This window comes from Lotus japonicus, chromosome 6 (genome assembly GCF_012489685.1).
Source record: "Lotus japonicus ecotype B-129 chromosome 6, LjGifu_v1.2".
In the NCBI taxonomy this organism is placed as follows: Eukaryota; Viridiplantae; Streptophyta; class Magnoliopsida; order Fabales; family Fabaceae; genus Lotus; species Lotus japonicus.
The window spans coordinates 26,034,076-26,040,149 of NC_080046.1; the positions used below are offsets into that span (position 1 = coordinate 26,034,076).

At 40.4% G+C, this 6,074-nt stretch overlaps 1 non-coding gene across 1 annotated transcript; it reads right to left on the reverse strand.

Annotated features, from left to right (window-relative positions):
- Nucleotides 1-1,383: 1,383 nt before the first annotated feature.
- On the reverse strand, nt 1,384-1,490 carry LOC130727042 (small nucleolar RNA R71). Its single transcript, XR_009015084.1, has one exon. It is a non-coding gene; the product is annotated as a small nucleolar RNA R71 (small nucleolar RNA).
- Between the last annotated feature and the right edge of the window lie 4,584 nt (nt 1,491-6,074).

Below are 6,074 nucleotides of genomic sequence, written 5' to 3' on the forward strand. Positions count from 1 at the left end.
AATAAGTTAGAAGTAGGGTTAGGCTCTGGAGCTTGAGGAGAAGCATTCTCCAAGTCCATGTTCCAGGTTTTATCCTTCTTTTCTTGTATGGATTCTATAGCCATGCTTGGCTAAAACCCCTTTTGTTTTGGGTTCTTTGTAAGACTTTGGATGTTTTAGCTTTCATTCCTTTTCTATTCATGTTGTTCTGAGTAAACCCTTGAATCTCACTCCTATGCTCTATCTCTCAAGCTTGAATGCATGCTAGCTTTTTACTTTTCTATAATCATAACGATAGTTTGTTATAGAATTGGGACTTGTTGTGAGATTACCTCTTCTATACTTGCTGCTAGGAATAGAGGAAGGGTTGAGGTTTGTTGGCCTAAATTGCATGCTTAGTGCTTCTAACAAATGTTTAGGTTATCAAGGAATTGAATCTATCTTTTGATTAGAAAGGGTTTTCTTTACGAGGCATCGATAGATGACTATCTAGGCTAGAACATCAAGGAGAGACTCAGAATTAATTGAATAGGAAGGTTTGCTAAAACTGAATTTGTTGAGCAAGAACCCAAGGCAATTTCATCTCTGTTTTTCAATCGCTTTATTACTTGAGCACTTGTCTTTTTACAAACTTAAGAAACAAACAACCTTTAAAACTGAATTTTACTTGCTTTTCAACCTTGAACTTGACTCTTAAACTGAATTCACATTCCAATTCCCTGTGGTTGGATAAATTAAAACCCGGAGATATCTGTGCACTTGCAGATTGACCAACAAGTTTTTGGCGCCGTTGCCGGGGAATTGTTTGTGGTTTTTGGTTTAAGTTTTTAGTTTGTGGTTTTATTTTTTGCTTTTATCTTTGTCTAGAATTGGTGCTACTAATCTTTTTCTGTTTGAGTGTCACACTTTCAGGTTGCTCTCGAGAGAGACACTGTCATGGGTGGCCATATGACGGAGGAGGAGATGCAAGCCCATATCGAGGCAAGAATCCAAGAGGGGATCACCCTCCGATTATGTGAACAAGAAGTTGAGAATGCCAACCGGTCTCTTCGGGAACTCACTTCGGCTACCATGAGTTATGACTATCCCGGGAGCATTGTCTTTCCCGAGGGAGTGGGAAACTTTAAGTTGAGACCGGCATTCATCAACTTGGTGAGCCAAAACCAATATGGTGGAGGTACTTTGGAAGTTCCACATGCTCACATGGAGAGGTTCATCCGGAATTGCAACACTTACCGTGTGAACAATGTTCCGACGGATGCAATTCGGTTGAGCTTGTTTCCATTTTCTTTGAAGGATGCAGCTGAGGAATGGCTGAATTCACAGCCTCAAGGGAGCTTCACTACTTGGGAAGACTTAGCAGAAAAATTCACAACAAGGTTCTTCCCAAGAGCCCTTCTGAGGAAATTGAAAAAAGACATCATGAATTTTGTGCAACCCACTGAAGAAAGTCTCTATGAAGCTTGGGAGCGCTTCAAGAAGCTATTGAGGAAATGTCCTCAACACAATCTCACCCAAGCTGAATTGGTTGCAACATTTTATGATGGTCTACAGTACTCTTGGAGGTTTGGCCTAGATGCGGCTTCAAATGGCGAGTTCGATGCTCTTCCCCCACAAGCGGGGTATGACTTAATAGAAAAGATGGCAGCGAGAGCCATGAACTCTGAAAATGATCGCCAAACCCGAAGGAGTAAGTTTGAAGTGGAAGCTTATGACAAGCTCTTGGCCTCCAACAAGCAACTCACCGAACAAGTGGCGGAGATTCGAATGCATATTAAGGAGACCAAGGCTATTGGTTCAAGAATGACTTGTGTGGAGTGCAAGTCTTGTGGTGGACCTCATGTTAGTAACTTGTGTACTGTCAATGCTGAGAGCAATGAAGCCAAAGCTATAGCTCAAGGAAGCATAGTTCCATCCTCAAATCATGAACCTCTTGTCCAAACACAAGTTGTTGGAAAGGTGAATTGCAAGAGGAGTTTAGAGGAGCTATTGGAGAGTTGCATCAACCGCATGAACAACAACCATAAGAACCAAGAGGTGGCTATCAAGAACTTGGAGAACCAACTTGGCCAGCTAGCCAAGCAAATTGCCGAAAGGCCTCAAGTTAAATTTCCTTCCGATACTATCCCCAATCCCGAACAAGAAAATTCTGCTGTTGTTACCACTAGGAGTGGGAGAGTGTTGCATGAGTTAAAAAAGCAAATTGAGGGAAAAAATGAGGAAATAGTTGAGGAGGAAATGAGTGTTCCTATTAAAACTAGATTGATGAATGATCCTATTCCTGAGCTTAGCAAAGTTCCATTTCCTAAAGCATTGGCTAAAAAGAATTTGGATAAAAAGTTTTCAAAATTTATGGATGTTTTTAAGAAACTCCATATTGATATCCCTTTTTCCGATGCTTTAGAACAAATGCCTATCTATGCTAAGTTCATGAAGGACATTTTAAATAAGAGAAGGAAGTTGAGTGAGGTTGATGAAACTATTATGATGACCGAGGAGTGTAGTGCCATTTTTCAAAGGAAAATGCCTAAGAAGAGAAGGGATCCTGGGAGTTTCACTATCCCAGTGGAGATTGAGGGGTTAACTGTTGTTGAAGCCTTGTGTGATTTGGGAGCGAGCATCAACTTGATGCCGCTTAACATGTTTAGAAGGCTGAACTTAGGAGAGGTCACCCCGACCATGCTTTCCTTACAAATGGCGGACCGATCCCTAAAAACACCTTATGGGATCATTGAAGATGTTATGGTGAAGGTGGATAAGTATGTGTTCCCTGTGGACTTTGTGGTGCTGGACATGGAAGAGGATGCAAAGATTCCTCTCATTCTAGGCCGACCCTTCTTAGCCACTGGTAGGGCTAAAATTGATGTTGATAAGGGTCAGCTCATTCTCAGAGTTGGTGAGGACAAGGTAAGATTTTCGGTTTTCAATTCTAATTTGCAAACTAACATTAATGATGGTTTTGTTTGTGATATGATCAAAAGCTTGTCTAGGTCCTCAAGGGAGACCCCCAAGGTAAGTGAAAAAGATGTTGGGCTTAATCAAGCTCTCATCAAGCTTGTTAGTGAAAACAAGTATGGGGGGTCTAAAGATGAGAATTTCCAAGACCACATTGCCCGGTTCACACAAGCTAGTCACCTTGTTAAGATGGAAGGTGTGACAAGTGATGAGCTCATGATTAAGCTCTTCCCTCACTCCTTGAAGGGGGGAGCAAGGATTTGGTACGATGGTTTAGATGATACCCTCTATTGGGAGGAGTTTTTCCAAAAGTTTTGTGCAAGGTTCCTACCTTGCTCATGTGGTAAGAAGTGTCATGGTAAGGAATTTCCTTCCTAACATCAAAGGAAGGAGAGTCCACCTAGGACTATAACTTAGGGCTGCTTGGGAGACAACCCAAGTCTTGTTTTATTTCGCTTGTTTGTTTGTTGCATTTTGTAGGAGGAGAGAGCATGCAACTCAATAGCGGGAGGCGGTTCTATAGCCTCTGTGCTTGACTTGGAGAGGAGGTGTATCTCTTTCCTTTAAGTTAATTCATGCATTTTTAGCATATTTTCTCTTTGTAGAACTTTCTTTTCTGTTTCATCATGCATAGTAAGTTAGAGTCATTTTGGGGTCTTTACTTCCCTATACTCACATGTTGTTGCCCGCAAGTTTTGCTCTCTAGCTTGTGCTGGTTTTTGAAAATGTTTTTGTGAATACTTGTGTTGTCTTTTGGGGATGAGTGATTGCATGCTTTGGGGAAGAGAGGAGGAGACTTCGGTCTTCCGAGTGTTTCTTGAGGATAGAGTTGGTGTGAGTCCATAAGGGTCCATCTTTGACCCTTCACCATAAAATTTCTCAGGAGGATCCTGACTCACTCGTACTTCTTCGTTCTGTATTAATTTCACTCTTTGCATGCTTTGTGATACTTGCATTATTCTTGAGACTTGTAGGTTTTTGAGCTTCAGAGTTTGTTGGCTTGAACTTTTGTCCCTAGTTGTCCCTTTGGAGCCTATTGAAGATTTCTTTGTTAGCTAAAATGATTGGGATGGATGATAGGTTGGATTTTGGGGAATGATGGTCCTTGAATTGTTGTGGAGCTGAATAATTTGTGAAGTAGTCTCTTGCCCCAAGTGAAAATTATTGAAAAAGAAGAAAAAGAAAAAGAAAAGAACTCCTAATCAAAGTTGGAGTGCAAAAAAAGAAAAGAAAAGAAAGTTGAGAAAGTGGTGCTTGTAAAGTTTGTTGATGAAAGCTCCGGGGTTATGTGATTAGACCACACTCAATAGTTTTGAAGCCTAGTCTTCCTTAGGGACCAACCACCTTGTACTTCACCAAGCCAACATTTCAACCCTTGTGAAGTCTCATTGAATTTGTGCATGTTTGATCTCTGTTGCTCTTGAGTGAATGATATCCATAACCTATGAACTACTTGTGTGCTTAGTGCACTTAATATATATCCCATCCTAGGAATTTTAGATCTATATGCTTCTCATGATGGACTCTACACTCTCCTTTATCTAAAAGTTGCATGAAGTGGATTGTTGTGTCTTTCTTTTGGAACCAGTTGTGGTTGCTAAATCCCCCGGTTTTGTGATAAGTATTCCTTGTTGGGCACTTGTTTTGGGAGCATTTCTTGCGCTTGAGGGCAAGCGAGTGTTGTTTACGCTCGAGGGCGAGCTGTCGTTGAGTATAGTGGTGTGATGACCCTAGTTTAGTAGTGTTTTTAGGGTCATTTCTTAGTTTGTTTTGAGTCTTTTTGTTGAGTCTCATGTAGTGTTTCATGCATTCTCATGCATTTTTATCTTTATTTGTGTTTCTACTTTGTTTTGGTAATTTCATAGTTTTATAGGGACCTTTCATGCATTTTAAGTAAGTTTAAGACTTGCATATCTTTTCTACTTGAATTGAGGGTCTTTTGTGCTAATAAACTCTTGGAAATCCTAGATATTTTCCTTGCTTTGTTCCCAAGCAGCTAGGTCTGAAAACTGATGAAGAAAGAAGGTCAAAAGGCTTGGAAAATTGAAGGGAGGCTTAAAGGGAAGTTAAGAAGAAGGTCAAGAGGCTTTCTAGAATGTAGAGAGCGCTCAGGCACTCGTGTTGAGCGCTTGAGCGCCAATTGGATCGATGTTTACATGATGCTAGAAAGGAATTGGCGCCTGAGCGCTCCTGATTGAGCGCCTGAGCGCCAATTACCTCCAGAGAGCTTGTTTTGGCTTGGAATTGGCGCTCAGGCGGGCTTAATTGGCGCCTGAGCGCCCAGACTCGACCTGTTTGCCTATAAATAGGCTTTTTGTTATTTCTTTTGTAACTTTTGTCATTTCTATACATTCCTAAATAAGTTAGAAGTAGGGTTAGGCTCTGGAGCTTGAGGAGAAGCATTCTCCAAGTCCATGTTCCAGGTTTTATCCTTCTTTTCTTGTATGGATTCTATAGCCATGCTTGGCTAAAACCCCTTTTGTTTTGGGTTCTTTGTAAGACTTTGGATGTTTTAGCTTTCATTCCTTTTCTATTCATGTTGTTCTGAGTAAACCCTTGAATCTCACTCCTATGCTCTATCTCTCAAGCTTGAATGCATGCTAGCTTTTTACTTTTCTATAATCATAACGATAGTTTGTTATAGAATTGGGACTTGTTGTGAGATTACCTCTTCTATACTTGCTGCTAGGAATAGAGGAAGGGTTGAGGTTTGTTGGCCTAAATTGCATGCTTAGTGCTTCTAACAAATGTTTAGGTTATCAAGGAATTGAATCTATCTTTTGATTAGAAAGGGTTTTCTTTACGAGGCATCGATAGATGACTATCTAGGCTAGAACATCAAGGAGAGACTCAGAATTAATTGAATAGGAAGGTTTGCTAAAACTGAATTTGTTGAGCAAGAACCCAAGGCAATTTCATCTCTGTTTTTCAATCGCTTTATTACTTGAGCACTTGTCTTTTTACAAACTTAAGAAACAAACAACCTTTAAAACTGAATTTTACTTGCTTTTCAACCTTGAACTTGACTCTTAAACTGAATTCACATTCCAATTCCCTGTGGTTCGATAAATTAAAACCCGGAGATATCTGTGCACTTGCAGATTGACCAACAGTAGATTGTTTAAATCACAACTTATTGT